This window comes from Coregonus lavaretus, assembly GCF_964263955.1.
Source record: "Coregonus lavaretus genome assembly, chromosome: 27".
Taxonomy (NCBI): Eukaryota; Metazoa; Chordata; class Actinopteri; order Salmoniformes; family Salmonidae; genus Coregonus; species Coregonus lavaretus.
Window position 1 is genome coordinate 8,998,021 of NC_140014.1, and position 15,587 is coordinate 9,013,607.

Genomic DNA, 15,587 nt, shown 5'->3' on the forward strand with positions numbered 1-15,587 from the left:
CCTCTGTTTTCTCTTCCAGCTGCTCTATTTTTTTTTTAGCATATGCTATTGTTTCCATGGCGTCTGTCAATAAGTTTTCTGTGGATAGGATTCGCCCCTCTGCCTCGTCCAGGCGCCCCGCGTTTATGGTTATCTTGTTGTTTATGTCAGGCAAGGCATTTTCCAGGATTGTCACCTTGCCCCCTATCGCACTGAGCTGAACGTTAATGGCATCTAGTTTAGTGTTGAGTTCTGTACGTTGGGATCTCAGCTCAGAAAAGATGTCTTCGACAGAGTGCGAGGTTGGCATTCGTTGGGCCTCGGGGGGGGGACGGGTCCTCTTTCTCCTGGCTAATGGCGCTAGCTTTTTCTGAAGCTAGCTGCTTCTTGGAGGCTTTTTCCGTCGCTAGTACTCGAGTCCGGGTAAAAATGTCCCCTGTAGTGTTGCCTTTTGAAGCCGCCATGACTTTTTGACTAAAGCTAAATGAGTTTAAACTTGAAGTGGAGGTAAGATTAGGAATTGGAAACTACTTGTGCGGAGCTCCTAGTTCATGCGGCCATCTCGTTCAAGGGTCACGTGATCCCCCCCCCCCGTTAATTGCATTTTTAAACATTTGCGCGTATAGCCTACTGCCGTGTGCACATTGCTGCGCTTATAATGTGAAGAAGCAATAGTTTATCAACATTTTAAGCTAAACGTTCTGATCTGTTGCATTAGCCTCATTGCTTTTAAACGTTTGTTTGATGTACTGTGATTGTATGAATTTGAGATCTATTGTCCCACAACGGTCCCAGAGTCTGTTTGGAATATTTCTCCCTGGCACAGAACGATAAGCTGACCAATAGAATAGGTTGGCTAACTAAACTTTTGTACTATGGGGGATAGTAGATTGACATAGGCTAGCGCTTTTGCTGTTCGTTACCTCATCTTGTTGGCTGAGGAAAAGTAAATGTGGACAGTTCTTCGAACATCTTCAATGTGCACCTCGGAATTCGATAAGAATCCCGATGTGTCTGTCTTCACTTGTACTTCGGAGCTGCGATGCCTGAGATGGACCCGATCACGTGACGGGCATTGGCTAATAAGAATTGAGATATCTGAGAGAGCCATGTGAGTGAGATGTGGCTTCGGAGCATGGCGATTGGCAGCCGGGAGAAGGGAATTATAATTATTATATTCAGCCCAAGGGCATAATGGCCACTTTGGCCGCAAGGCATTTTTTATGGGGCATTACGGCCACACAAGGGGGCATCCACGGCCATGGCCGTCGATGCCGCCGGGAAATTCGAGGCCTGGTTGCCAGTGTGTGTACTCTGCCTCAGCACTGGCCCCCTGTTAGAGGTCAGACCCCAGCAGCCAGCCAGCAGGCTGGGCAGGAAGCAGGAGCAGCAGGGACCAGCTGAGTCAGGTGATAGGGGCTGGGGCTGGAATAATGAATGCCAGACCAGACCGAGGAAGCAGCCAGCCCAGGCAGCAGGGCAGCTATCAAGCAGAGATAAACTATTCCTGGTGGGGCTCGCCAGCCCAACCGCTGCGCCCAAAATACACCCGCTCCAAAACGGTTTAGGGATTGATTTGACAGCTAATTTACAGAGGAGATTTGCATAAGGCCCCAACGCTAATAAGACAGGCTTTTCTATCCGCCCTTTTGTCTTTCTTTCTTTCTTTTTCTCCCGATCTCTCCTTTTTTCTCTCCTCCCCCAATGCTAAAATGGCAACGAGATAATGTAACCAAATTAAAGAGACAAGCGATTCAAATTGGATATTGATTAATAGACTAAAGCCCTGTGTTCAGGCCCTGTTTAAGCTCTGTTTTAAGTGAATGATTCACAATGCCACTCTTCTTTCACATTCCACTGACACCGGTGAATGACTGGCGTTTTGGGGATTGTCTGAGTCGAGCTGTCTGTCTGTCTCTCACCGTCTGGCTGTGAATGGGGCCGTGTCGACGCTTTGAGGCTTGACAGCGTCACACAAAGAGCCCTGCCTATCGAATGCCAATCTGGAGATGCCGTGTGTCACGTAGGATAGGGGTGGTGGCTGGGGGATCAGAAGGACGTTGGTTGTCCTCTAGTCTAAAGCCAATACATTGATGGGAATAGGAAAAGTGATGCATCTAGTTAGATGAAAGAAGACGAACACGACTCAAGGTCAACCTTGATGGGATATGGGACATTCAGGGGATGTATGGACAAAAGTAAGCTTTTATAGCAAGTGAAAGTGAGCATACACACATGCATGCACACGCACGCACACAAAAAACGCCTATTAACATAGTGACAGCTCTCAAGCCCATGATTCCTGGAAATGGCCGAGCCGGAGCATTCTGGGGAAGGTGCTCGGAGCAGCTGTGCAGAGACGTGGGTAAACTTGAAGCTTACCTCGACTACGCCCCCATAAAATAGAATACAAACAGCCACTTTTTACTATGAGACCATACCACATATGTATTTTATATGTATGTACAGTATGTATATGTGTATTCGTAAAGTATTCAGACCCTTGACTTTTTCCACATTTTGTTACGTTACAGCCTTATTCTAAAATGGATTACATAATTTTTTCCCCTCATCAATCTACACACAATAAACCATAATGACAAAGCAAAAACAGGCTGTTATAAAAGTTTGAAAATGTTTACATAAGTATTCAGTATTTTGCTATGAGACTCGGAATTGAGCTCAAGTGCATCCTGTTTCAAGTGATCATCCTTGAGATGTTTCTACAATTTGATTGGAGTCCACCTGTGGTAAATTCAATTGATTGGACATGATTTGGAAAGGCACACACCTGTCTATATAAGGTCCCACAGTTGACAGTGCATGTCAGAGCAAAAACCAACCCAAATCAATCCCAGAACAACAGCAAAGGACCTTGTGAAGATGCTGGAGAAAATAGGTACAAAAGTATCTATATCCACAGTAAAACAAGTCTTATATCGACATAACCTGAAAGGCCGCTCAGCAAGGAAGAAGCCACTGCTCCAAAACCGCCATAAAAAAGCAAGACCACGCTTTGCAACTGCACATGGGGACAAAGATCGTACTTTTTGGAGAAATGTCCTCTGGTCTGATGAAACAAAAATAGAACTGTTTGGCCATAATGACCATTGTTATGTTTGGAGGAAAAAGGGGGCACTTGCAAGCCGAAGAACACCATCCCAACCGTGACGCACGGAGGTGGCAGCATCATGCTGTGGGGGTGCTTTCCTGCAGGAGGGACTGGTGCACTTCACAAAATAGATGACATCATGAGGAAGGAAATGTATGTAGATATATTGAAGCAACATCTCAAGACATTAGTCAGGAAGTTAAAGCTTGGTCGCAAATGGGTCTTCCAAATGGACAATGACCCCAAGCATACTTCCAAAGTTGTGGCAAAATGGCTTAAGGACAACAAAGTCAAGGTATTGGATTGGCCATCACAAAGCCCTAACCTCAATCCTATAGAACATTTGTGGGCCGAACTGAAAAAGCGTGTGCGAGCAAGGAGGCCTACAAACCTGACTCAGTTACACCAGCTCTGTCAGGAGGAATGGGCCAAAATTCACCCAACTTATTGTGGGAAGCTACCAAATACTAATTGAGTGCATGTAAACTTCTGACCCACAGGGAATATGATGAAAGAAATAAAAGCTGAAATAAATCATTCTCTCTACTATTATTCTGACATTTCACATTCTTAAAATAAAGTGGTGATCCTAACTGACCTAAGACAGGGAATTTTTACTAGGATTAAATGTCAGGAATTGTGAAAAACTTAGTTTAAATGTATTTGGCTAAGGTGTATGTAAACTTCCGACTTCAACTGTATATACAAAAATAATAATATGGGGGATTGGAAATGATGCAGACAATTACATTGATGGAAGCTACAATCTATCTGCAATATTAAAGCTGATATACACCCCCCCCCCCCCCCCCCCCCCCCCAAAAAAAAGAAAAAAAAGATACCACATCCACCATTCAAACTGTCCTTTCACCGTATAGCCTAGTAAACATGAACAGTATCGCTGTGGCCATCAGTCAAAGGCATAGGCTACACACTGTACTGACTCTGAGCATTCACAGTAGTAAACTAGTACTCGCAAACATACCGTAGCATCCTTAGCACAACACCAGCAACCTCAACAAGTGGTTCAGCATTTTTGGTGGTGGCGTAATGGCTTAGGTAGCGTAGCTATTGCAGGGTTGCGGATTCAATTTCCGCTTGGGCTACCCGTAATATTCTCTACATTATACACACTGCCAGTCACACCTTTTACTGTAGTGAGCTAGCACTCACAAACATACAGTAGTGTCTTTAGCAGAACAGCATAGACGTCATCAAGAGGTTCGGAACATCTGGTGTACACACTGTAGGTAGTGTGGGACTACCCCTCAAATTCACCACAATACACATACTGCCAGACGCACAGTATAGGCTAGATCTATAATGTAAGTGACTCACTGTTCATGTTCTTGAAGATGTTGAGGATGGGCAGGATCTGTCTGTAGTAGGGTACCAGGGCCTCTCCCACCATGTCTCCAGACACCACCAGGTGCTGCAGCACCTTCAGCGTGGTGCAGATCACCTGCCTGTTCCGCGTGTTCAAGGCATCTGTGAGACAGAGAGGAAGGGCACCAAAGAAATAGAATGTTATCATAGTTATTGGTACATTCAATATGGCCACCGTCCACCCAGACCTACACATCGATTTGAATGGGGATGGCTCATCTAGTGATTCTATTTCTATGGAGTGCACACAGGATAGAGGTCAGGGGTTACAGGTCTGGGAGAGGGGGTCGTGTGTGTGTGCTTGTTTTCTTAGAGGCTATCCCTAGGGAAGACAGAGAAAGAGGTCACGCAGCATTCACACTACCTCCACTGAAATCAATGTTTTTTGGTGCCGGACGTTGACTTGAAATTACTGGCTGCAATCAGAGATTTGAAAAGGCACCATGGAGACAGGAAGGAATAAGTGAGAGCCAATCATGGACAATTTGGCCGACAGCTGCACTTAACTCCATCTCACGCTGATAGGGAGAACAAAAGAGAGAGAAAAAAGGAGAAGGAAGAGAGAGAGAAAGAGAGGCACACATCTGTGATTTGTAACTAAGGATTGCCAGCATGTGTGTGTGGGTGACATGTAGTGTGTGTGTGTGTGTGCGTGTCTCTGTGTGGGCGTTAGTGGGCAGATGTGTGGGAAGAGAGGTGTGTGTGGCACTGCTCAGGTGACTCCTTACATCTGTTTGCCTCCTTTTGATCTATTCCTTAATCTTGGACTCTGACGGAGAGAAATCTAACAAATCAATAGACTTCCACAGACCCCTGCTGTTGTGTACCTGTTGTTGTTTATCTGGCTCATTACAATAAGAAAGTGTTGCTTTTAAGATCCAATGCAGCCATTTTTATCCATATCAAATCATTTCTGGGTAAGAATTAAGTAAGTACCTTACTGTGACTGTTTTCAATAAAAATGGTCAACAAGAAAAAAAATGCTTCTTAGCAAAGAACAATTTCTCAAGCAAGAATGTAGCTAGGACTATCTGAGAGTGGTCAGAGTGTGAAGGGGAAAATAGAAAACTAGCTGTCATTGGCAGAGAGGTTTGGAACTCTTTCTTATTGGTCTATTAAATAATTGATTGCCAACCAGGCAGGCCAAAACTCCATCCCACCAAAACAAGCTGAAGTTTCAGGTGGTCTTTTTAAACAGCTCTTACACTAAAATGGCATAATCATCATTTTCAAAATGTCACAGTATTATTCCAACCTCATTAGGGATGTGCATCTTGCCCTTTCAAGATGATTCGATACGTACAGTTGAAGTCGGAAGTTTACATACACCTTAGCCAAATACATTTTCACAATTCCTGACATTTAATCCTAGTAAAAATTCCCTGTCTTAGGTCAGTTAGGATTACCACTTTATTTTAAGAATGTGAAATGTCAGAATAAATATAAATATAAATATGCCATTTAGCAGACGCTTTTATCCAAAGCGACTTACAGTCATGTGTGCATACATTTTTACGTATGGGTGGTCCCGGGGATCGAACCCACTACCCTGGCGTTACAAGCGCCATGCTCTACCAATTGAGCTACAGAGCTACAAATTCCCTGTCTTAGGTCAGTTAGGATCACCACTTTATGTTAAGAATGTGAAATGTCAGAATAATAGTAGAAAGAATGATTTATTTCAGCTTTTATTTCTTTCATCACATTCCCTGTGGATCAGAAGTTTACATACACTCAATTAATATTTGGTAGTGTTGCCTTTAAATTGTTTAACTTGGGTCAAACGATTCGGGAAGCCTTCCACAAGCTTCCCACAATAAGTTGGGTGAATTTTGGCCCATTCCTCCTGACAGAGCTGGTGTAACTGAGTCAGGTTTGTAGGCCTCCTTGCTCGCACACGCTTTTTCAGTTCGGCCCACAAATGTTCTATAGGATTGAGGTTAGGGCTTTGTGATGGCCAATCCAATACCTTGACTTTGTTGTCCTTAAGCCATTTTGCCACAACTTTGGAAGTATGCTTGGGGTCATTGTCCATTTGGAAGACCCATTTGCGACCAAGCTTTACTTCCTGACTGATGTCTTGAGATGTTGCTTCAATATATCTACATAATTTTCCTTCATGATGCCATCTATTTTGTGAAGTGCACCAGTCCCTCCTGCAGCAAAGCACCCCCACAGCATGATGCTGCCACCTCCGTGCTTCACGGTTGGGATGGTGTTCTTCGGCTTGCAAGGGCCCCCTTTTTCCTCCAAACATAACAATGGTCATTATGGCCAAACAGTTCTATTTTTGTTTCATCAGACCAGAGGACATTTCTCCAAAAAGTACGATCTTTGTCCCCATGTGCAGTTGCAAACCGTAGTCTTGCTTTTTTATGGCGGTTTTGGAGCAGTGGCTTCTTCCTTGCTGAGTGGCCTTTCAGGTTATGTCGATATAGGACTCGTTTTACTGTGGATATAGATACTTTTGTACCTGTTTCCTCCAGCATCTTCACAAGGTCCTTTGCTGTTGTTCTGGGATTGATTTGCACTTTTCGCACCAAAGTACATTAATCTCTAGGAGACAGAACGCGTCTCCTTCCTGAGCGGTATGACGGCTGCGTGGCCCCATGGTGTTTATACTTGCGTACTATTGTTTGTACAGATGAACGTGGTACCTTCAGTCGTTTGGAAATTGCTCCCAATGATGAACCAGACTTGTGGAGGTCTACAATTTGTTATCTGAGGTCTTGGCTGATTTCATGTCAAGCAAAGAGGCACTGAGTGTGAAGGTAGGCCTTGAAATACATCCACAGGTATACCTCCAATTGACTCAAATGATGTCAATTAGCCTATCAGAAGCTTCTAAAGTCATGACATCATTTTCTGGAATTTTCCAAGCTGTTTAAAGGCACAGTCAACTTAGTGTATGTAAACTTCTGACCCACTGGAATTGTGATACAGTGAATTATCAGTGAAATAACCTGTCTGTAAACAGTTGTTGGAAAAATTACTTGTGTCATGCACAAAGTAGATGTCCTAACCGACTTGCCAAGACTATGGTTTGTTAACAAGACATTTGTGGAGTGGTTGAAAAACGAGTTTTAATGACGCCAACCTAAGTGTATGTAAACTTCCGACTTCAACTGTATACATGGGTTACGATAAGATACAGGAACTATATGTTTTAGTTTGAAATCTATTTGATGCGATTTGACTCGATGCGATATGATTCGATGCACTAACATTAGTTGCATAAACACATTAATTTTCCTTTCTTAAAATCGCTTGCTGATGGAGCTCAAGAGCTGGGCCTCTCTGAGCTGGATCTGTCTGAGGTGACTTCTGCGTCTGTGTGTGTGTGTTTGTGTGTGTGTGTGTGTGTGTGTGTGTGTGTGTGTGTGTGTGGTGTGTGTGTGTGTGTGTGTGTGTCAATTATGTATGTCTATAGTGTATGTACTATGTGTGTGTGAGTGTGTGTGTGTGTGTGTGTGTGTGTGTGTGTGTGTGTGTGTGTGTGTGTGCATACTATGTAGGCACCTGATCTGAGCCATAAGGGAGACTAAGCATCTACCACCCCACTACCATGCCCCGACGAATTGAGGCTATTCCGAGGGCAAAAGGGGGTGCAACTCAATATTAGGAAGGTGTTCCTTATGTTTTGTACACTCAGTGTATAGCACAACTTTGGATTTCATCGCAATCTCAAAATCAAAAGGTTTTGACCTGTCACGATCGTCTAACCGAGTGGACCAAGGCGCAGCGTTGAAAGTGAACATATCCTTTATTCATACAGATCACACGATCAAAACAATAAACGATAACGTGACGTCTACGGTTTGACACGAACCGAAATGAACAAAAACCCACAACACCCACAGGAAAACATACAGATAAATATGGCTCCCAATCAGAGATAACGAGCCGACAGCTGACACTCGTTACCTCCGATTGGGAGTCATTGACCAAACATAGAAATGAACCCAACAGAAATACAAACATAGAAATACACCCAATGAATGAACACACCCTGGCTCAAATTACAGAGTCCCGGAGCCAGAGCGTGACAGTACCCCCCCCTAAAGGCGCGGACTGCGACCGCGCCTCAATATGGGCTAAACAAGGGAGGGCTGGGTGGGCATACCTCCTCGGCGGTGGCTCTGGCTCTGGCCTTGATCCCCACCTCCTCTCCCACCCCCCAAAGTACCCCTGGTCCTGTCTAGCCCCGCTGGCCGGAGCCGGACTGACGACAAGCGCCTCTGGCTTGGTGCGTGGAGGACGAACGGGCCTTACCAGGCTGACGACGCGCACCACTGCCTTGGCGCGGGGAGCAGGAATGGGCTGGACCGGGCTGACGAAGCGCACCCCTGACTTGGTGCGGAGAGCGGAACCGGGCCGGACAGGGCTGACGAAACGCACCACAGACTTGGTGCTGGGAGCAGGAACGGGCCGGACAGGGCTGACGACACGCACCACAGACTTGGTGCGGGGAGCAGGACTGGGCCGGACAGGGCTGACGAAGCGCACCACAGACCTGGTGCGGGGAGCAGGAACGGGCAGAGCCGGGCTGACGAAGCGCACCACAGACCTGGTGCGGGGAGCAGGAACGGGCAGAACCGGGCTGACGAAGCGCACCACAGACCTGGTGCGGGGAGCAGGAACGGGCAGAGCCGGGCTGACGAGACGCACCACAGACTTGATGCGGGGAGCAGGGACAGGCCGGGCTGGGCTGGCGACGCGCACCGTACACTTGGTGCGAGGGGCTGGAACAGGCCGGACCGTACTGGGGACACACACCACTGGCTCTACCTCGGGATCTGGAACGGGCCGGACCGGACTGGTAACACACCCCAGTACCTCTCGCCGTGCCTCTACATCCTCCATCCCCTCTTCGACCAGTGGCACCCGTAACCCGGCGGCCTTCTCCGGCAACCCACTGGGCCGCTCTATCGCAGCCTCCTGCTGGTCCGCCGTCGTGAGCCCCCCCCTAAAAATTTTCGGGGCGTCTCTCCTACCCGTGGCCCAGGTCTCCATGTCCCTCGCCAGCTTCTCGCCCTTCTGCCATAATGTCAAGCCCCTCTCTTCCTCACTCGGCTTGACCCAGTCCAGGAGGCGAAGGAGATCTGTGAGGGATCTCCCTGGCGATGGCTCCTGGACACGCTGCTTGGTCCCATCTTGGTGGGTTTTTCTGTCACGATCGTCTAACCGAGTGGACCAAGGCGCAGCGTTGAAAGTGAACATATCCTTTATTCATACAGATCACACGATCAAAACAATAAACGATAACGTGACGTCTACGGTTTGACACGAACCGAAATGAACAAAAACCCACAACACCCACAGGAAAACATACAGATAAATATGGCTCCCAATCAGAGATAACGAGCCGACAGCTGACACTCGTTACCTCCGATTGGGAGTCATTGACCAAACATAGAAATGAACCCAACAGAAATACAAACATAGAAATACACCCAATGAATGAACACACCCTGGCTCAAATTACAGAGTCCCGGAGCCAGAGCGTGACATGACCATTTGGAACGTATTTTCTCCTCCCACTTTAGCCATGCAGTGCACCTCGCACAAGTGATTCCTCGTTATGAAATTATTAACTTTACCCTGTATATCAAAAAAATAACCATATACACCGATTGTTTAAAGCGAAACTACCAAAACTATTGCTGATGGTGAGCCTGAATAATCCAAATAAAATCTATTGTAAGCCCCGTTCAGCAGGTATAGCCAGATGAGAGTTGTGTCTCCGGTAGCTTACTTTTATTCCGGTAAAACACAATTTTCCAACAGCGCATTGATAACAACCTACCAAATGACATAGGTTTTGACACTCAACTAATAAAGCCTAATATCGCGCAAGCCATTTTAGCATTTGATCGCAGATGTGCAAGATCAGGAACAGGCCGCCTAACTCGCGTTGGTCAACACGCGAAGCTAGGCACAGTGTCACGACTTCCGCCGAGGCTGCCTCCCCTCCTTGTTCGGGCAGGTTTCGGCGTTCGTCGTCACCGGCTTACTAGCTGCTGCCGATCCATTTATCATCACTCCACTTGTCTTGTCTAATTAATCACACACACCTGGTCCTTATCCCCAATTAGTCATTGTATAAGTGTTCCCTCTGCTTCCTTGTCTGTGTGGGTGATTGTTTGTTGTGAGCTGTGTGTAGCTCGGTTGAGCTACCCTTACCTTGTTGTTGCCAGGGTAGAGATTTCCCCTGTGCCTGAGTGTTGTTGTCGCATGCTTGCGCAACTGTTTATCGACGGAATAAACTCTTTGGATGCGTATTACTCTCCTGCGCCTGACTCCTTCTATCACACGCATCACACACAGTGTGCAGTTTGACTAGGCTACTGATATTCCCTAGGGTTGTTTGGCACGCAAAATAACTTGTAGATCAATGACTGTCAACACAGCTATATGCTTTTAGTTCGACACGGACAGAGAGGACGCATCAGTTGTCACAAAATATGAGGTATTTTCGTAAAGGTAGAAAGAAAGTAGTGAGAAGTTTTTTGGGGGGGAATCCGTGATTCGTAACGTTTGAATCGATTTTCTGACCGATGCATGCTACATTTGGATCGGTTTGGGTCTGCGGATCGGTGCAGTCGTATCTTAAACATTTGAATCGGGGACTGATGCATGTCGGTGAATCGTTACATCCGCAAACCTCATATTGTGGAAATACATATAAAATACAGGTAAATCACGTTTTTGACTGCACTGGGCCTTTAAAGGGGCAATTTAAGTTCTTCAGGAATCAATGGGTATATATAATAAATGTATAAGTCCTAAAATGGATGTAGCAACTGCAGATTGCCCATTTAAAACCAAGACAAACACAATCTAACCGTTAAAAGATTTTTCTTCAAAGCCGCTGAAGCAGCTATAGGACAGTCCCAATAGCTCCTAGTCCCCTTAAGTGGATATTTTCATAAACAGAACTAAAAGGAGTTATAACTATTCGTGCAAAAACAAATCTTGAATAATAAAAAGGAGAAGCTAAGCTATCTGAGGGAAAACACATGTCTGACATAGAGGGCGAGAATGAATTATGTTAGCAGGCGAAGGAGGGGAGAGGGAAAGAGGGAGAGAGGGGGGGGGGGGGGGGGGAGGGAGGGAGCAAGAACCATAAAATGGGTAGTATGACAGTTAGTACACTCAGGGAGCGGCATGCGGCATCACCCGTGGGCTGAGTGTTAAAACAGCTCATATGCAAATGCATGGCTGTCACACACACATGCAGACACAGCCTCCCTTCCAGCCATACTGCACTGCACTGAGACAGGCCTGACAGGTTGACATGAGAGGGGGAAAACAGCTCTGGAGAGGTGATGCACACACACACACACTCGCATGCACGCAACAACACACACTTGCACACACACACACGTGCATGCATGCACACACACGCACGCATACACAGGCATGCACACAATCACAAACAAGAGACACATATTCATGTCAAACCCACTCTGAGTCAGAGACACTCATACACACGGCTAACATTCCATTACATACAGAGGTTGTCAAACCCAGGGGTGTCATTTATACACACGCTCTGTGTGACAGGATGTGAACATGAAGAATGGATGGTCCTATCATCTTTCCTTCCAAGCCTTCATATGTTATACATTCCATTCAATGTGTATGTGTGTGTGTGCGTGTGCGTGTGCTTTTTTGTGTGTTTGCGTGCATGTGTTTGTATACGTGCATAAGTGTGTGTGTGTGTGACTGTGCGTGCATTAGTGTTACAGACAATGCAGAATGAGTGTATCCATTATAGGACATCTCTCTCCTGTTCCTTCACACACGGGGAGAGCTATCTGCCATCACGGTAATAAGGTTGAATCTGGACTGACAGGGATTTCAAACGCACATAACAAATAATGAAATTCTAATTACCACAAGTGCAAACAATTTTCCCTAGCTGTGACATTTGGACCGTGGGACTGTTCAATTATTCATCCAGGCTCTCGCCTCTCGCAAAAGGGCGAGAATCTGAGTCGGATGTATTAACGTTTGGTACAATCCGCATCACATCGGATATGAATAAAGTAATAATCTATTCAAGCCGTGTCTATTAGATATTCCGTTCCCAAAAAATTAAGCGCAGCATTGTATTCTCATCTCCCCCAAATGTCACAGGTGAGTGACATTTTGAAGATTTTAGTCAATCAGGTTTGTTGTAATATAAATATACTTTTCAGATAACTGTGAAATGTTCTCTTGCCTAAGCCGGGGATCTCCTTGTAATGAAAGTTTAATTTCGGTCTCGTAGAGAGAACAAATGTTACGCCAATCTGTGGAGGCTCAATGGAGACGTGGCTGAGAATTTTGTTCCTTATTTAAAGAGGGTAGGAAATGCTAATGACAGCATATCAGTATAATTTTCTCATAATTTATGTTGGGATGACAATGATAAAGTTTGTCTGGGTTACTTTACAGGAAAATCTGGCCTCAAAGTGCTAAAAAGTATCCCCTTTACGTTACTTTGATTGAGGCCTTCCTGTGCCATGCACTCTACTATTCCCGAGTTCTTTCAAGGTTTCAAACGCAACACCTCAAAATTAACATCACAATACTCAACCTTTTCTCAATCATTCTAGCCCAGGGATTATCAACTAGATTCAGCCGTGGGCCGATTTTTTTCTTGAGCGGATGGTCAGGGGGGCGAAACATAATTACAAATAATTTGTAGAAGGCAAAAGCCCAAACAAATATAATATTTGACTAAAACATAATCATTTCAAACCTTGCTTACATTTGTATACAATCACATATATAGTGCCTTCATAGAGTATTCACACCCCTAGACTTTTTCCACATTTTGTTGTGTTACAAAGTGGGATTCAAAATTATTTCATTGTCAGTTTTTGTCAACAATGTACACAAAACACACTAATGTCAAAGTGGAAGAAAAATTCTAATATATCTTAATTAGATAAGTATTCAATCCCCTGAGTCAATACATGTTAGAATCACCTTTGGCCGCGATTACAGCTGTAAGTCTTTCTGGGTAAGTTTCTAAGAGTTTCCACACCTGAATTGTGCAACATTTGCCCATTATTCTTTTCAAAATTCTTCAAGCTCTGTAAAATCCGTTGTTGATCATTGCTAGACAACCATTTTCAGGTCTTGCTATAGATTTTCAAGCATATTTAAGTCAAAACTGTAACTCGGCCACTCAGTGTAGTTTTGGCCTTGTGTTTTAGGTTATTGTCCTGCTGAAAGGTGAATTAATCTCCCAGTGTCTGGTGAAAAGCAGACTGAACCAGGTTTTCCTCTAGGATATTGCCTGTGCTTAGCTCCATTCAGTTTATTTTTTATCCTGAAAAACTCCCCAGTCCTTAACAATTACAAGCATACCGATAACATGATGCAGCCACCACTATGCTTTAAAATATGGAGAGTCTTACTCAGTAATGTGTTGTATTTTATTTTCCCCAAACATAACACTTTGTATTCAGGAAAAAAAGTGAATTGCTTTGCCAATTTCTTTGCAGTATTACTTTAGTGCCTTGTTGCAAAACGGATGCATATTCTGTACAGGCTTCCTTCTTTTCACTCTGTCAATTAGATTAGTATTGTGGAGTAACTACAATGTTCTTGATCCATCCTCAGTTTTCTCCTATCACAGCCATTAAACTCTGTAACTGTTTTAAAGTCACCATTGGCCTCATTGTGACATTTCTGAGCGGTTTCCTTCCTCTCCGGCAACTGAGTTAGAAAGGACGCCTGTATCTTTGTAGTAACTGGGTGTATTGATACACCATCCAAAGTGTAATTAATAACTTAACCATACTCTGCTTTTTTTATTATTTCTTATCTACCAATTGGTGCCCTTCTTTGCGAGGCATTGGAAAACCTCCCTGATCTTTGTGGTTGAATCTGTGTTCTACATTCACTGCTTGACTGAGGGACCTTACAGATAATTGTATGTGTGGGGTACAGAGATGAGGTAGTCATTCAAAAATCATGTTAAAAACTATTATTGCACACAGAGTGAGTCAATACAACTTATTATGTGACTTGTTAAGCATATTTTTACTCCTGAACTTATTTGGAATATGCTTAACACCCCGGCCATCCTACAATCCAAACTACATGCCCTCAATCTCACACAAATTATCAACGAACCTACCAGGTACAACCCTAAATCCGTAAACATGGGTACCCTCATAGATATCATCCTGACTAACTTACCCTCTAAATACACCTCCGCTGTCTTCAACCAGGATCTCAGCGATCACTGCCTTATTGCCTGCGTCCGTAACGGGTCCGCGGTCAAACGACCACCCCTCATCACTGTCAAACGCTCCCTAAAACACTTCAGCGAGCAGGCCTTCCTAATTGACCTGGCCCAGGTATCCTGGATGGATATAGATCTCATTCCGTCAGTAGAGGATGCCTGGTTGTTCTTTAAAAGTAATTTCCTCTCAATCTTAAATAAACATGCCCCATTCAAAAAATACAGAACCAAGAACAGATATAGCCCCTGGTTCTCCTCAGACTTGACTGCCCTTGACCAGCACAAAAACATCCTGTGGCGTACTGCATTAGCATCAAATAGCCCCCGTGATATGCAACTTTTCAGGGAAGTTAGGAACCAATATACACAAGCAGTCAGGAAAGCAAAGGCTAACTTTTTCAAACAGAAATGTGCATCCTGTAGCACTAACTCCAAAAAGTTTTGGGACACTGTAAAGTCCATGGAGAATAAGAGCACTTCCTCCCAGCTGCCCACTGCACTGAGGCTAGGAAACACTATCACCACCGATAAATCTACAATAATCGAGAATTTCAACAAGCATTTTGCTACGGCTGGTGTATGCTTTCCACCTGGCTACCACTACCCCGGCCACCAACTGTGCACCATCCGCTGCAACTTGCCCATGCCCCCCCCGCTTCTCCTTCACACAAATCCAGACAGCTGATGTTCTGAAAGAGCTGCAAAATTTGGACCCCTACAAATCAGCTGGGCTAGACAATCTGGTCCCTTTCTTTCTAAAACTAACCGCCAAAATTGTCGCAACCCCTATTACTAGCCTGTTCAACCTCTCTTTCGTAACGTCTGAGATTCCCAGAGATTGGAAAGCTGCCGCTGTCATCCCCC

At 44.9% G+C, this 15,587-nt stretch overlaps 1 pseudogene across 1 annotated transcript in view; it reads right to left on the minus strand.

Annotated features, from left to right (window-relative positions):
* LOC311102593 (parkin coregulated gene protein-like) overlaps positions 1-15,587 on the minus strand; it is a 186,832-nt pseudogene that overhangs the window by 124,164 nt on the left and 47,081 nt on the right. The window contains exon 3 of the transcript in view: positions 4,430-4,579. The product of the transcript in view is annotated as a parkin coregulated gene protein-like (transcript). The remainder of the gene's footprint in view (positions 1-4,429; positions 4,580-15,587) is intronic.